Below are 16,829 nucleotides of genomic sequence, written 5' to 3'. Positions count from 1 at the left end.
TTACATTGACCAGATATGGAGAAAGGGGAGAGAAGAGTTACAAGTAATACCAAAGTATTGAGCCTGGATGACTTTGAGATCCTGGCTGCAAACAAGACAGGGTATGCAGGAGCTTATTTTGAAAGTGGGCTAAGTTTCCATTTGTGTGATTAGAAGGTGGGAAGAGGGAAAGGTCGGAGTACTTCTCCCTCTGGTCCCCTCGCTGCTGGGCCAGTGTGTAGTGACTATGTTCCTCTGCAGAACACTACGGTATCCTCTCATACAACCACAGCTCATTTTGGATCCAAACCATTGCCTCCTCTTGACCCTTTGATGATGTTGTGATGGGGTGAAAATATCCAGCAGATATTTGAAAATATAAAAATATAGGACAGGAGTTTGCAAGTGAGGTTATGGTCAGAGAGAAACTTGAACTTTTTTTCATAAAGGTCTAGTATAGAAGACTTGAGATCTCAAGAGGCATGGAGAGAAAAGTAGAATAATAATAAAAGGGTTCAGGGAAGCCAGAGATGTTCTGCCATAAAGCACAGTACAAATACAAAGGATAATGGCATCTTGCTGAAAAACAACTGACTCTACCTCCATTGTCTCCTTTGATAACTGTTTAGTGATAGTGTTGGAATTAAGTTATATGTCAATACAAAGATGGAGCTAAGACAAATTATTACCAGGCAGCACTCTAACTCAGTATTGAGGTGATCTCTGTATTATGAACCATAATAATTGAGATCAGGCAGAAAAGTATATTTCTCCACGGAGGACAAATCAATAACAACTAGGTTTTATGGTCATTAGCACCCTAATGAAATTACTCACCATCTAAATATCTCAGAGGATCTTGCACATTCAACATCAGTCACCTCTTTCACGTTAACACCGGCCAAATGTAGCTAAGTGCAACTTTTATAATGGAGACCATGAACAAGAATGATATTCTACACCTAAAACATTTGCAAACCAAGCAAGAGGAGTTATTTAAATGATACACCTAAACCAGTACTTAAAATTTTATAACTATGGGCAACACAGTCGATATGTTGTTAGTTAGCCAGTGTCTTAATCAGAGGTTCATCTACAATAAAGGGACATGTATTACACCTACAGTAAAGGGGGAAAACGGGCAATGGAAAGCAGAAAATAAAAGAGGGTATATTAGTTTACTGGGCGTCCCAAGTGGCTCAGTGGTAAAGAATCCACCTGCCAAGGAGGATATTATATGCAGGTTCAATCTCTGGACTGGGAAGATCCACTAGAGAAGGAAATGGCAACCCACTCCAGTATTCTTGCCTGGGAAATCCCATGGACAGAGGAGCCTGGCAGGCTACTGTCCATAGCGATGAGAAAGAGGTGGATGTGACCAAGCAACTAAAAGGCAACACTATGGCCCACTCTCACATGCATTATATCTTTAACCAAAAGGTGGAGAAGTTAAGTAACATGCCCAAGACCACTCAGAAAGGAAGGAGAGCCTTTCTTCCCTTGTGCCTTTTTAGCTCTTAGTCTGGGCATGTCTTTTCCAATGAGTCAGCTCTTCACATCAGGTGGCCAAAGTATTGAAGTTTCAGCTTTAGCATCAGTCCTTCCAATGAACACCCAGGACTGATCTCCTTTAGGATGGACTGCTTGGATTTCCTTGCAGTCCAAGGGACTCTCAAGAGTCTTCTCCAACACCACAGTTCAAAAGCTTCAATTCTTCAGTGCTCAGCTTTCTTCACAGTCCAACTCTCACATCCATACATGACCACTGGAAAAACCATAGCCTTGACTAGACGGACCTTTGTTGGCCAAGTAATGTCTCTGCTTTTTAATATGCTGTCTAGGTTGGTCATAACTTTCCTTCCAAGGAGTAAGCGTCTTTTAATTTCACAGCTGTAATCACTGTCTGCAGTGATTTTGGAGCCCCAAAATTAAAGTCAGCCACTGTTTCCACTGTTTCCCCATCTATTTCCCATGAAGTGATGGGACCAGATTGGAAAAGACCCTGATGCTGGGAGGGATTGGGGGCAGGAGGAGAAGGGGATGACAGAGGATGAGATGGCTGGATGGCATCACTGACTCAATGGACATGAGTTTGAGTAATCTCCGGGAGTTGGTGATGGACAGGGAGGCCTGGCGTGCTGCGATTCATGGGGTCGCAAAGAGTCAGACACGACTGAGCGACTGGACTGAACTGAACTGGGCATGTCAGTCCAAATATGTCAGGCACCGGCATACCACTCAACTGTCGTTCCTGCAGTTCATCTCTCCAGGAATTCAAGCCTTCTGCTGTCTTCTTCTTTTCGTGACTAAACTCAACACATCCCATTCCTTCTGTACATAATGCTAACTCTTCCTTTGCAGAACTTCATAATAGCCTGCCTTGTCTGAACTCCAGCGTACTTTAGAGGAAGGACTAACTTCCCTCAGTCTTTTGTTCTAGTCTAAGCCTCACTGGTCTTCTCTCTCGTTTCTCAAACCCAACATGCTTCTTCCAACCTCCAGGTCCTAGCTTACAAAGATCTCCCCTGCACCCTTCTGCCTAGGTGCTTTTCACTTACCCTTGAATTTTTGGTTGAAATGTCACTTCTTTAGGGAGGTCCTCTCTTAGAAGCCTCCATGGCATGTCCTATTCTGGCCTCTTGAACTTCTCTTTCACTGGACTTGACAGAGCCATACTTTTACATTTCCTTGTGTGATAACTGGATTAATGCTTTTATCCCCTATCAGAAGCTGAGCCTGACATGGGAAGGGACCACATTTCATTTGTTCTGCTCACCACTATATCCCCAGATACAATGCATGTGAGAGTGGGCCATCGTGTTGTCGTTTACTTGCTCAGTTGCGTCCAACTCTTTTGTGACCCTATGGATTATAGCCTGCAAGGCTCCTCAGTCCACACACAGAGATCTGCACCGAGACAGAGGTGGTGCTGTTAGTGTCTGTCAAGTGACTGAAGTAAATGACTGTCATGTTCTAAGCATTTCAGCAAGAGCGTGCCCACGCATCCTCATAGCAACCTTGTGAGATCACATCATTCCTCTATTCCACAGATGAGAGAACTTGGGGCGGGGGTGGGATGGTGGTGGGGAGCAAATAAATTCAGTCTTTTAACCAAGATCACTCAGCTAGTATGGGATAGAGTTGAAATTCAAACCTAGACCCATCTCATCCAAGCCCCTTTTTCTGTTGTTATGGAATTTCCACAGATGATCACTTAATTATTTTGTCTTGTTTCTATTCATTCTATCTCCCCAATGAGTCTCAAAGCTTATTTGGGATGGAAATAGCACCTTGTACATTATTTTCATCCCCCCACATCACCCTGCTAATAGCATTTGATATTCTACATGCATTTAATGAATACTTTTTGATTAATAGTACTTTCTTGGCATTAATAACATAAAAGCATCCCCAAATGAGTTCAGCTTTCTATAACAACCTGTCTAAAATAGTAATGTACTAACATGTGTGAGTATAATACAGGTTTAAGAGCTACTAATTTCTACCAAACTTTAGGAGATAATTTTTTAAAAATTATTTGAAAGAGACAGCATGGCAAAATGAAATGGACATATGATACAGAAATCCCTTTCCTCTTTCATTCGCTGAATATTTGTGTGTTTCCATGTGTACTCTTCTGGGTGCCAGGGACGTAAAGCTGAGGAAGTCATAGTCTTTCCCTCAAGGAGCTGTTGGATGGAGGGGGTGGTATCACAGTGATGTAAATAAATAATCTTAAATTAAGATAATCTATGCTTGAAGAGAGGACAAGGAAATGTGGGAAAAGCAAAGACAATGTGACTAGCTCAGCCTGGAGGAAAACCAGAGTTAAAAGCACCTGGTCCTAAACACTAACTGGCTGTGAGATACTGGACAGATTCTGTGTGTCAGGTTGTTCCTTGTCTTTAAACTGGGGATAATACCTATGTCCCAGAGTTGCCATGCCCTCCTCTCAACACACTTAGGAAAAGCTATTTGTTGGTAAGAGTCACTAGCGGCGACTGACTGGGTGGCACTGGCTGTCTGTCCCCAGTGGCTAAAGGTCGCATCTCCATTTACCTGTAAATACACCCACCTACCAGTTGGGAAGCTCTGATTAGAAGGATGAGACAGACAGTAAAAGTTCTCGGCATATAGTTATTACTTCCAGCCCTCATAGAATTCAGAGAAAATGAGGCACTTAATAGTATTCCAACCCTCCCCTTCACGTGTAAAGTAGAATCTGCTAGCTTAAACACGGCAGAGCAGCTTAAATCATAGCAGCTTTTTCCTATGTCAGCCAGACCAAGCGTCTCCTTAAGAGTCACCTGATTTGGCTAGACTGGTACTTCCTCTTGCTTTGTGACTGACCTGCTCCCAGGAGGACTTTTGGTTACATTGCACTGGATTTTAATCTGGTCCCAACCAGGAGTTTTGCAGTTTTGTCAAGAAGCAAGAAGGTAAATATTACAAAGATGGTGATTCAAAGAATCAACAATAGTAATGGTAGTAGCATGATTTATTATCTTAACAGTGGTTCCTACAGTGTTAGAGTTGAAACTTTTGGGTCTGTTAATTGTAAGAAAATTTTGAATTCAGCTCCTCTTTGGGGGAATGATAGCTCTGAACTGTACCTTTTCTCTCTGGTTAGAAAATCTGATTCTAGGAATCACAGCTTAGGGGAATTATAATATTTTCAAAGAGAGAAAAGGCAGAATGGATACAAAGCACAATCTAGAAACAAAAAAAGGCTCTAATGTATTCATCTGTTTGCCAGTTCTTTCAAAATATTGTACATCCACTGACTCAAGATTTCTTGCATGTCTGGACAAATATAAGCTCTCTTGGGGTTCACCACAAAAGGTGACAATTGTGTGTACAATCAGCTTCTCAAACATCTAGTCTGAATCTTCTTGTCTCTTAAAATACCTCCACTTGACTAAAAAAGAGCATCCAGACACTATAGCAGTCAGAATGCCGGGTTTCTATATAATAATACCAGTATGACCTACTACTGCTATTTACTATGTACTTACATTGGTCCAAGAACTGTGCAAAAGGCTTTAGATGCATGATCTCATTGAATGAGTCCAGTGATTCTGTAAGGCAGGCCTATTATTATCCCCATTTTACTGAAGAGGATACTGAGGCTCATTGACTTCACTCCAGGTCACAGAGCTAGGATGCAGTTTTGAAACCAATTCTTCCCAACTCTAAGACCTGCCTGGTTATCCACTCTCTTAGCCCAGTCTTGGGTTGCACCTCCTGTAACAATATGACAGGGACTCACATTGTTTTTGATGCATCACTTGCACACCAGAAGGATCTATTAAAAGCACTCTTTAGGAGCAAATCTATGCTATTGAAACTGTGTATTTTGTTTTTACCCTGAGGAGCTTGTCTGAGAAGCAGCAAAAATAAACACCTAGCCTTCCATAAAAATAAAAAAAGAAGCAAATCTCAAGTAGTTTCTAATATGGATAGCAAACTCAATACTTTTCATAATATTCAGCAATCTACTTATCTCTGCAAATATCAAATAACTTTTTTCACAACTAATCATTTTACTTCTTTTTTTATGTGTACCATAAAGATGTTTTTCAACTTTTAGAAACCTTCTAAATTTAAACAGATGAAATAACTCAATATGCCATGTCACGGTAATGGTTAGGAGAATGCAGTCTTTAAGTATGCATTTTCATCCACTTAAAATTACTTATCTTAAATACAATTTAGAAACATGCTGTTAATAATTGCAATAATTTTAAAGGATAATTCAATGATGATTGGTTAAATAAAAACATCGTATTTTAAAATTTAAAGTAATAAATAAACACATCATTTTATTTTACATAAACCCTTAATAATGGAATTATAGAATTTTTAGAGCCAGATGGCCTATGAAAGCTAGTTTAGTCCAATCCTTTAGTTTTTCAGCTACAATTAAAGAGAAAGAAACACAGCCAAGGACTTTTACAGTGCAGTTTAAAGTCAGACCCAAGTTCTATCCCTGCCCTGCCACTTACCAGCTCTAAGACTTCATTTGTCATCCAGAGCCAGTTCTTGAAAGTGCCCTGCTTAGAAAGCCGGACTGCTATAAAACTGAGAGTTCACCTAAAGGACTCTCTCCTCTAAAACACATATATTCTATTCATTCATTCGACATATCTATTGAGTACACACTAGTTTGTGGCCTTGGGCAAGTTACTTAATTGCTTTGTCCCTTAGTTTCCTGAGTTGTAAAGCAGGTATCTACATTATAGAGTAATTAATTGCAAGGATTAAATGAATGAATGCAGGTAAGGTATGTGGGATGGTTCTGGGCACACCAGAAAGGCACAAGAATGTTGGACATGTTTCTCCTACTGCTTCTACATTTTATATTAGGTAACATGGTAGGCCCTGGGGATATAACTTGGGAGTCCTATATAATATCTTCTTCCTAAAAACTAACGTATCTCACTTGCATGGACTGAATCTCTCATTCCATTGCTCTATCTTGAGGGTGAAATCATTTGGAAACTTCTTCAGTAGGGTTTATTTGGACAGTGTTATCCTTCAGTGCACGAAGAGAACACTGTCCCACCAGCATTTGCCCACGTACTTTCTGTTTTTCCTTTAGATGGCTTTGAAGGGACCCAAGTTTTCCACCTGGTTTCCCAGGTGAGAAATGATGGGTTTGTGAGTATATGCAGAAGTTGCCTGGGATTCCAGAGATAGACTATCCCTGTAGGACACAGCAAAGCTAACTGGTCCTTTGGGAATTTAAACCTGACATGAAGTTCTCTCTGCAAAGAACCATAATCAGCTGGAAGAACAAGCAGAGAAATCCAGTTAATTGCCACTCCAGCGTCTCCAGCGGTTCCTTCGTGGTTGGATAAGTTAATATAAATTCCATTAGTGTCTTGGAAACTCTCAGGTCATGGCTGAAGCCCTACATAACTCTCACTCATGATCTTGGAAATCACAGAATTACAAAGATGAGAAAACCCTGAACAGTCAGGCAGTTCCTCAGTCTTCCTTCTCACAAGAAAACATCACACCATTCCAGGGAAGTGAGAAGTAGTTGTATATTTAAAACCTTGAGAGAAGGCTCTCCCCAAAACTCGTTTTTAATGTGCCAGTCTTTTGGTGGCTCAGACTATAAAGAATCTGCCTGCAATGCAGGGCACCCAGGTTTGATCCCTGGGTTGGGAAGATCCCCTGAAGAAGGGAATGGCTACCCACTCCAGTATTCTTGCCTGAGGAATTCCATGGAATTCTCCATGTAGCTCTCCTGGTGGGCTGCAGTCCATGGGGTCACAAAGAGTAGACACAACTGAGCGACTAACACTTTCGTGTTCTTTTTGCTTTTATTAAAAGCAAATACAGAAACATTTCGGTGTGAAATCTAATATGTCATCCCTGTTGTATGTGGGTGTGCAAGTGTATCTATGTGTACACTGGTCATTATTCTCAGAGAGAAAAGTTAAAATAATCCTGCCAAAGAAAAAAAGCAAAAGCAAAGGCAGAGAGCCACACTACTACTGCATCTCTTTTCCTAGGGAGAACATCCTCAATTCTGTCCACATATTCTGGGTTATGTCATTTTCCTACCCTGGCATCACTCTTCTATGAACCTTTCTTCCGAGCCTGTCACAGTCATTTTTTAAGCTTTTAAGGTCAGCTTGAAATAAAATATTAGAAAAAGAAATATTAGTCCCTAGGTGTCTGGGAAACCCAGCTTAAATTTCTCTGCATGATACATTATAATTAAAGCATCCCAGATCTTTGCTCTCTTTGGTAACCCAAGAGCTAGATGCTGAGTCACTGTCATATTATTACCTGTTCTGACTTCATAGTCCAGGAAGTAGCTTCAGTGTGAACCAGAAAGGCACTGGGTCTGAAAGAGGCGGGGAGGTGGGTCTTACCCCAGCTCTGTTGTTTCCTTAGGTGTGTGACCTTAGACAAACTGAACTTGCATTACAAAGAAGAGCCTTGCAACCCTACTTCTTTTATAGATAAACCTTAGAGAAATATTAAGTGACTTGTCCAAGGTCACACTGCATCTTTCCGTGGCTCTGGTTCATTAGTTGTTTAAAAAAAAAAAGGAGAAAGAATGATAGTATTTGGTGTCTCAGAATGTTGCAGGTCAAATGAGATACATATTTAAGGACTCTGCTGAATTTGAGGCTCTGAAACATGAGGAATTATTCGCTTTGTCAGCCACATCTCCTCTTTAAGCTCTTTAAGCAGCTTGTACAGCCCTATGTTTCTTGTCACTGACACTCATTCTGTTTCCAGCCTCCTCTCCTGATGACTCAAGACACTCTGAATTCTGAATTCTACAAGGAATTAACAGCTCTGTCCCCAGTGTAGACTTCTTGAAAATTTAAGACTTGTACCCTCTTTCAACCAACCGTCCAACTCATTTATGTTCAGTAAGGTTAGGTCTAAAATTGTCTCCTGCTGAGTATTGGTGTTCCAGGTGATAGCCTGTTCACGGAATGAATCAGAATGTTTCTTAAAGCATTTGCTGGCAGTCAAAATTTGAATGAAGGCATCTACTTCTGTACAGATTCTGTAGCTCATACTTTTACCATCACAGAATGCTTTATTGCACTTGCCAGTCTCTTTTCTGTCACCTGTACTAGACGTAAACTCACCAGAGCAGGATTCCTCACCCTCAGCCTGACTGACACGTGGAGCAGATACTGTTCTGCTATGGAGGGCCCATCTGTTCATTTTAGGATATTTAACATCATCCCTGACTTCTGGCCAGTAGTGGCCCCATCCTCAGTTGTGACAATACCTGACAAAAGTGTCTTCAAATGTCCCTTGGGGGTGAAGGGGCAAAGTCACCCCTGGTTGAAAACTTCCATGCTAGATCTAGCCAAGTGTCTTTTCATACTGGGCATTCAATAAATCCCTGAAGATTACGTGACTGATGGCAACAAAATGCTTATGATGATTTAGTGTACAAGCTGCAGAAAAATCAAGCTAATTTCTTTTGGTTTTAGTGCCTGGCACACGTCTGGTGCTCAGTATATATTTACTGGGTGAACAAGTGTTCTATAATCCTAAGCAGCTCCCTGTATCCCAAGTAAAATTCTTTCCCTCAAAAGAATCCAAGTGAGGTGCTGGGAAATTGTCCTGTGGTGGGAGGGGTGGGGGGGGATTTTTAAAGAACAAAACAATCTCTTAAACTGTGGTATTAGGAACCAGGAAGATAACCTTCCTGTGTCCCCCAGACCTTAAGCTCTCTGTTTCATCATGACATACATGACAGAAATCACATTCTTTGCAGTGGAAAAAACTAGAAACATCTACTAGTGTGCTTGGATCCTTTAAAACACAACTTGGCTAGGGACGCAAAGCACCAAGAGGGATGCAGGACATCCAGAAGGTCACACATTCAGTCATTAGTGTCAGAGCTGGGAAATGAGCCTGCGCCTTCCTGACTCCCTGTCCAGTACTTGATTACAGTGATTATTATAGATGCAAATTAAGACTTATTACTATTGTGAAATAACAATGCAGGTTAATGATATTCTTTATTGCCATGCTAACATTTTTTTCTAGAGGGGAAAATTACAGGCATGAAACCAATTAAGCAAGCTTTCTTTCTTTGTAAAGCTTTCTTAGTTTTCCTAAATGAAGATTCTCTCGTTGTGCTTCCTACTTAATACTGCACGCTGACTTTTTTTTTTTTTTTTTGTCTCCTGGGCCTTCCTGAGATGGATGCTAATACTCGTGCTGTCCATTTTCCCCTATATGAATCAAAAATGACTATGCTAATACATTATCTCAAAGGGCAGTCATAAATAGGAGTAGCAAATATTTTGAAATGAATACTTAACAGACATCCTTCAGTAGAGGTTAAGCATTGTTGGAAATGCCTCCCTTAGAAATCTTTGTTAGTCAAAGGCTTGCAGTTGCCTCTTGCTGGATCTCACTGTAGAATGGCTGCCCTGCCATGAGTGAAACGATGGCTCCAAAAATGGACAACAGATTAATCTATGTATTCCTCAAACTTTACGCAGTTGTCCTTTACCCCCAGGTCTACATAATATTTGCCACAAAAACCTTTCATGTAGAAGAATGTCATGTCACATGTATATTGTTAGTGTAACTATGGTGACCAAAAAATGCCACCAGTGTGTCTGTTTCATACACAAATGAGGGGGCAGCTGTGGAGTCCACATGTCTGCCAGTGGTATAATAGATGTGAGCGAGGATGGCCTGGGTCAGAAAATTACCAGTCATTTATATTAATCAGAGCTTTCAAATAACATTTCAACCCCTGAGCTATGAAGAGTGTAAATGGAAGGCAATAAGCCACTGTAAAAGCAGTTTTCACTCCTCAGTTTTTGAAACTAAATGTCATAAATAAAGGCAGCAGTAACTTTGGAGGGTACCCCCAAGTCAAAGTTGACAGACCTCCAGTAATGTATCAGTGCAAGTTTAAGCCTAGTTTCTTTGCATCTCAGGATGATTTTCAGTGTATCAAGTGTAAAGGTTCCATCCAAGTTAAACGTTTTTATGTTAGTTGTGGTATTGAGGGCACAACTTCCACAAAGCTTTTAGCAATCTTACTTATTAGGGCAGTCAGTCCTTCCAGCCCTATTCACCTAACCTTGTCAGATACAAATGAGGGAACTGAGAGTTTGTGGGGTTAAGAAACTGATCTAAGATCACCTGGCTAAGATTAGATAGCTGAGTTACCAACCAAATAACTGATAAAACTGCTAATAATATTCTACTTTTGTTAGACCTTTTGAAAATATTCAAAAAGTTAAAAAAAAAAAAAATATATATATATATATATATAAGCCTGCATATTGTTTCTTAAAAAATAACTCTGAACATAAAATGGCATAAATTTTAATTATTGAATAAAATGCTTAACACTTCTGTTGGCATGGCATTGTTTAGTCACTAAGTCATGTCTGACTCTTTTGCAACCCCATGGACTGTAGGCTGGACTATAGCCCGCCAGGTTCCTCTGTCCATGGGATTTCCCAGGCAAGAATACTAGCATGGCTTGCCATCTCCTACTCCAGGGGATCTTCTAGACTCAGGGATCAAACCCATATCTCCTGCATTAGCAGGCGGGTTCTTTACCACTGAGCCACCAAGGAAGCCGAAGGGTGTCCATAAAGTCTGAAAATATATGCTATATGATTGTATCATGTATTATAATTATAATTTCAGTAAACAATTTATTATGCATTTGTCTGTTTTGAGACTTGGATACTACATCCAGTGATGGATCCATAAAATAGGCAAATGTGAGTGAAAGAAACTCAGTTGTGTCCGACTCTTTGTGACCTCATGGACTATAGATTCCGTGGAATTCTCTAGGCCAGAATACTGGAGTGGGTAGTTGTTTCCTTTTCCAGGGCATCTTCCCAACCCAGGGATCAAACCCAGGTCTCCCGCATTGTGGGTGGATTCTTTACCAGCTGAGCCACCAGGAAAGCCCAAGAATACTGGAGTGGGTAGCTTATCCCTTCTCCAGCAGATCTGCCTGACCCAGGAATTAAACCGGGGTCTCCTGCATTGCCATCTCTCTTCACCATCTGAGCTATAACAGAAGCAATTAGGCAAACAGTACTATGATAAAACAAGAAAATTTAAAAAGCAATTTTTTTTTAAGACTTATAGAATGAATGGTTCCCTTGGTCACTAAAGTACTGAATTTTACATATAGGGTTTAACTTTTGTCTCTATTCTGCACTTTGAGCCAAAACAAGAGAGAATACATGTTTTTCTGACTTTATATAATTATAATTTCATCCTGAATAAAATATTAATCAAAACTCTATTCATGAGTTAAAGATACTTCCATTGTTCCCAGAAACCAAAATATGGTTATGATTCTGAAATAGAATTTGCTTTATCTCCAGATTGCCTTAACCCAAAATAGATGTTCAGCATAATAATTTTGAAAAGTTAAATACAATATTTGAGCAACCTTACATTAGTGTGCAAGTGAATCATTCAAAAACTATTATTTTGTATCTTAAAAATAAATTACAAGAAAGTATTATGAAAGTCTAGTAAAAAATGACATCCTGGTCCTATAATTTACCACATTTTACTCATGGTTTATGGTTTGTTTATGGTGGCGTAAAAAGGTCTACCATTCTGATTATTTAAAATCATGCCCAACTGCCTTGGGAAGTAGCAGTATAATTCTGTAAAGGCAGATTTTCTTTAGTACCTACTGGGTTCATTCCCATGAGTATAACTGCTTTAGAATATGTGATAATTGTTCTAACAGTTCAGGTCAAAAAGCTAGCTTTAACAGGTTCTAACCAAAGAGAAATCAGTGGTTGTATTTCCCCCGGCTTTTTGGGAATTGCAGACACTGTACAGAACTACCTGTGTTACTATTCAGGACCAGAGTAGGCAGTTGGATCTGGTCTAAGATTTTATTTAGCAGAGTGATACTTTTCTAATAATAGGTACTTTATTGCTTTTATTTACCAGGGAATAAGCACTAATTTTCCCTTTCATTAGACTTGTGGAACAAAAATCTCACACAGCCAGGATAACAGCCAAAGAAATTCTCACAAAAGGTGAAGCTTTGGTCATTTTAAAGTTACAATATTTGTTTCAAAAATATCTAGATGATAACTTTACAATAAAATGACTTATTGCCTAGTTCAGAAATGCCAACTGCATTTTATAGGTACCCTTCAAGTTCATAATACTCACAGAATCCCAGGCTTAAGTCACATAAGAGTTTATTATAATGATTTGTAACTTTCTGACTTCTAGATAGCCCTAAGACAGAAAAATGTAATCTTGGCTATAATCTTTTATTACTTAAATTTGACTCAGTTCAATTTTCCCCTTCTGGGAAAGTACTGTGTTATGTGTTTAAAAGAAGTCACTGAACCAGCTTAACTGGTTCAGAAAAATAACTTAAGAAAACAGGTAAAATAGCAAACTAACATCTGTTACCCATTCCCTAAACCCATCCCACCCCACTGAGCTTCAAAACAATATTGTCTCTCTCTCTCTCTTTTTTTTCTAACTTGTATTTTAATGTCCTTTTCAGTGAATATATAGAATACAGAGGCAAATGCTGTTCAGTGAATAGGTTCTTCTTCCCTCCAACAGTGATTGAGGCTGACAAAAGACGAGGCCACTGGTTGGCTTGTCAGTAGGTATGATCCCTGGGACTCACGTGCAGACCACACTGCCTGCCTTTTGTTCAGCGGTTGATCAATGCCAGCAGGTGAGCAGTGCAGTGGTCTGTTGGCTACTCTTAGACAAGGCAGACATTTCTCTGTTTGAGGGTCCATTACATGAGTGCCTCGCTATTCACTGTTCTGTCCTGTGGCCCTAAAGCCCCTCAGGTGACTAGGAGTGTGATGGTTTCATCACCTGCAATTCTACAAGTTTGGTGCCTGCTCCTGAAATGATTTTGACTGGACTACGAAGATCTTCTAGTGAGATCTTCCTGTCAGTCATCTACAACTATCTTCAACTATATTGTATATCCCTGAGGATGGAGAACCTATGTGAGCAGGAGGTGGGGTTACTAAAAGGAAAAGAGAAGAAACTCTAAATAAAAGTTAAGGGGTCAATTCAGAAATTACTTCAAACCACCAGAAGTGGAATTAAGTTACCTTCTGCTTCATTTAACACTTTTCCTCACTAGCTCAGAACATCCAGCTTGAATATTGCACAAAAACACACAGCCAGGTAAAGAGCAAGCAGTGCTTGGAGCTTTCAGTACAATCACACTCAGAGATTTTGGCTCTTGAATAAAGGTGTCAGCAAGCCTTGGAATTCCCAAAGAGAAAAACTCACTGAGCCTTTATTCCATTTTCTTAAGGTCTATTGTTAACTAAAGACTCCTTGTCTTTTCAAATTCCTTCATGTGAATGGATGAGGCCAGACATCTGCCAGGATTTGCTCACATTTGCATGCAAATCAGAGACTTAGGGACACACATGGCCCCAGAGCCAACAACACCACTTTTTAACTGTAGACTTATACTGATCAAAGTACCTTCCTGAACTTTCCAGTCCTCTAGTGCTGGCTTTCAAAAATAATTGGCATATTCGAGTGTTAATGCTCTTTAGGCCATGGTGGCAGAGCAAATTGCAAAATAAAACAATATACTGTATTTCCCAAATATCCTACAAGCAAAAAGCTCTCAAGTCAGCAATACCTGTCCCCTCAATGAATTCAATTTTCTTTATTATCTGGGTCTGGGAATGAAGATGCTAATAGCGGTGTGCTATTTAGAGAAGGGTCTATTTTCCTCAACTCTCGGCCTGTGGGGTCGAGAATTGAGTGAATGTCTCAAAACCTTCACACCCCGATAATTCATTCATTCAGTTCCAGGCCTATGGCTACAGGGGTGAACTCAGCAGGCAAGGTCCCCCTCTCTCTCCCGAAGGCGGTACTACTGCCCAATCTCCCAGCGCCAGTATCCAGGCCGGCTTCCTCACAACCGTCCTGGGACGGGTTTTCCCACCAGTCCCGGGTCAGCCGAGCCCCTGCAGCTACTCGATCTTTCCACCCTACCTTGGCCTACCAGGCAGCGGCTCCCCTCGGTGCAGGCAGTCACTGCCGGGCCCTGGGAAGTGCCAGGTCGGCGGCTGCCCACACCCCTCTGCACGCAGCACAAAAGACACCCGCTGGCAAACTTTCCGCTATCCGCCCCAGCCTAGCCTGGAACCAGCTCCGGCTCCATGCCTGGGGCGGACCGAGGTTTCCCAGACATTTCTGCATCCCTGGCAAACCTCCTGAGGCTGCCACCCTTTCTGGACTCAAAACGCGACGCAGGGTGAGGTCTTTCCCCACTTAGACCGCGCGACAGCTGAGTTGATTCTTTCGAATGCTTTCACCTCAGTACACTCAAGGGCTTTGTGAATTACGCCCCTTACCCTTTTGCCAAAAAGGCCACCGCCAAGACATCTTCTCTCTTTTCTCTTTCCACAGCTTGCCACCTTCTTTCCCCTTTTCTTAGCCCTCTTTCCAACTCCCCGGGCCCCTTCCGACTCTGGCAGCATTTCTCAGTTCAGATTCCAGCAGCCCTCCTTCTTCCGGATCCCTGGGCATCACCCTCCCCGCCGTCGGTCCCGGGAATCTAGCGGGTTCGTCTCCTGTCACTGCCTTTTGCTCATTTCTGTTCTGCCTTCCTTCCGAATTACCGTTCTCCCCGACCCCAGTGATTTTTTGTTTTGTTTGTTTTTTCAAAACCCAGTAAAGAGGTTACTAGATTCCCGCTCCTTCAGATCCGTCATTTTTCCCATCTTCATGAGCCGCGCCCCCTCGTATCTCTTAGGCCCGCGATCTTGTCCCACGGTTCCCCAGACCGTTCTCTGGCCCTCCAAGCCACCAAGTTTGCCTCGACTTCCCCTCGCTGCCGCCCGCATCTCCCGCCGCTGCCCGGCTGAGCGAGCGCACTTACCCCGAGGCCCGGCTGGCAGGGGTGTCGGGGTGCGCACGGACCGGGCACCGGAGGCGGCAGCAGGAGGGAGAGGAGAAGGAGGACCGGCTGAGCCGCACCTCCCTCCAAACCCACAGGCACTGGCTCCTTAGGGGGCTCGCGGCAGAGCACCAAGACGCGAAGCGAGGCAGTAACACGAGCAACAGCTGCTGCGCGGGCCTGGGCTCAATCCGGCTCTCGGGGCCGGGCAGAGGCAGGCAGGATTGGGGTAAAGGATGGAAGCGGGATGCCGACAGCGGGGCAGCGAGTGTCCAGGTCCAAAGGAGGGCGTCCGGAGCGCCTAGGGATGCCACCGCGCGGATGCTGCTGCCCGCGCTGACGCCGGCGGCCCCTCTCCCCGCCCGGAGGGCGCTGCAGGCGCGGGCGCACGGGCCTCGCTTAGCTCGCCGGCTAGCTGCCGGCGCCCTCGGTGCGCCCCGCTTTGTGCTCCCCGCAGCCGGCGTGCACCTGGTGTAAGCAAAAGCGGTCAGCTGATGGGCTGCACGCCCATTGGCTGCTCCACGGTCTCCGCCCCTCCCGCCCGACCCCCTTCCCGGCCTCCCCCTCCGGTCCTCCTGCCCCCCCACACCACCCCCGACTCAGCGCGGTGCTGGGGCACCATCTGTAGCCGGCCCAACGAAAACGTAACGCCGTGGGTCCGGGTGGCTCGGCCTCCCCGAGTCGCGGCCGCGGCCGCTGCAGGGAGCAGCGGGCCACCGCTTTTTGTCTAGGGAACGACAGGCTGCGGCTGGGTTAGGCAGGCAGAGCACATTGCCGTTTCTTAGCAGAAAAGGTACCAAAAAAAAAAAAAAGAAGAAGAAGAAGGAAAAAAACCCTTTCTACCAGGCCACCTAGGCACAATGGAGCCAGATTTCTGTGCAACATAGAACTTGGGCTTCTGGGACTGAGAAGCAAATTCCACCCAGAAGACAGCTAAGTCTCGGTGTGAAACCTGACCCTTCCTCTTAAAATGAATGGAGATTCATTGGGCTGTGTATACACACCTGGACTTATATGCACATGGAACTGGTCTGTGTCCTTGCCGCAGAAAGAGACTATTATGGCACTTAAATGGATGGCGAAACAGTTTCTTATTTAGGGACGCTTTCAGGAAACATTTCTGAAACTTTGTGATTACAGCTCTCTGATTTGTTAGGTGTGAAAGTTGTGTTCAAATAAGCGGAGGATTGAGAATGCAGTCTGTTTGAAGTGGGGGGTGTCAGAGAGCAAGGTGGAAACGGGTTTTTGGGAACCGCACATGAACCTGAGTTTCATCCTCCAAGCACCTTGCAACCAGACTTCAGAGAAGCCCTTAGTACTTGTTACTGATTTAAGCTAGAGCATTATTAACCCCTCAGTGCCAAGTGGCTCTGGCAAGAGAATATGACAACATTTCTTTGTGATGTCCAAGTTTAGAACTTCTGGGGAATTTGGA

The 16,829-nt window shown here is 42.8% G+C and overlaps 1 protein-coding gene across 2 annotated transcripts in view; it reads right to left on the bottom strand.

Moving 5' to 3' along the window:
- Positions 1-15,826, bottom strand: part of LRRN1 (leucine rich repeat neuronal 1) — a 44,358-nt gene extending 28,532 nt beyond the window's left edge. Inside the window, exon 1 of one of the 2 annotated variants that reach the window (XM_043443143.1) lies at positions 15,377-15,826. The gene's annotated coding sequence lies outside the window, so the exon portion shown is untranslated. Of the gene's footprint in view, positions 1-14,849; positions 14,974-15,376 lie in introns of those variants that run through there. The other variant, XM_043443144.1, reaches the window with a different exon arrangement.
- Positions 15,827-16,829: the final 1,003 nt, after the last annotated feature.

The sequence above is a fragment of the Cervus canadensis genome, chromosome 22 (assembly GCF_019320065.1).
Source record: "Cervus canadensis isolate Bull #8, Minnesota chromosome 22, ASM1932006v1, whole genome shotgun sequence".
Classification (NCBI taxonomy): Eukaryota; Metazoa; Chordata; class Mammalia; order Artiodactyla; family Cervidae; genus Cervus; species Cervus canadensis.
Note: the sequence above shows the minus strand (reverse complement) of the source record. Positions and strands in the feature narration are given on the sequence as shown.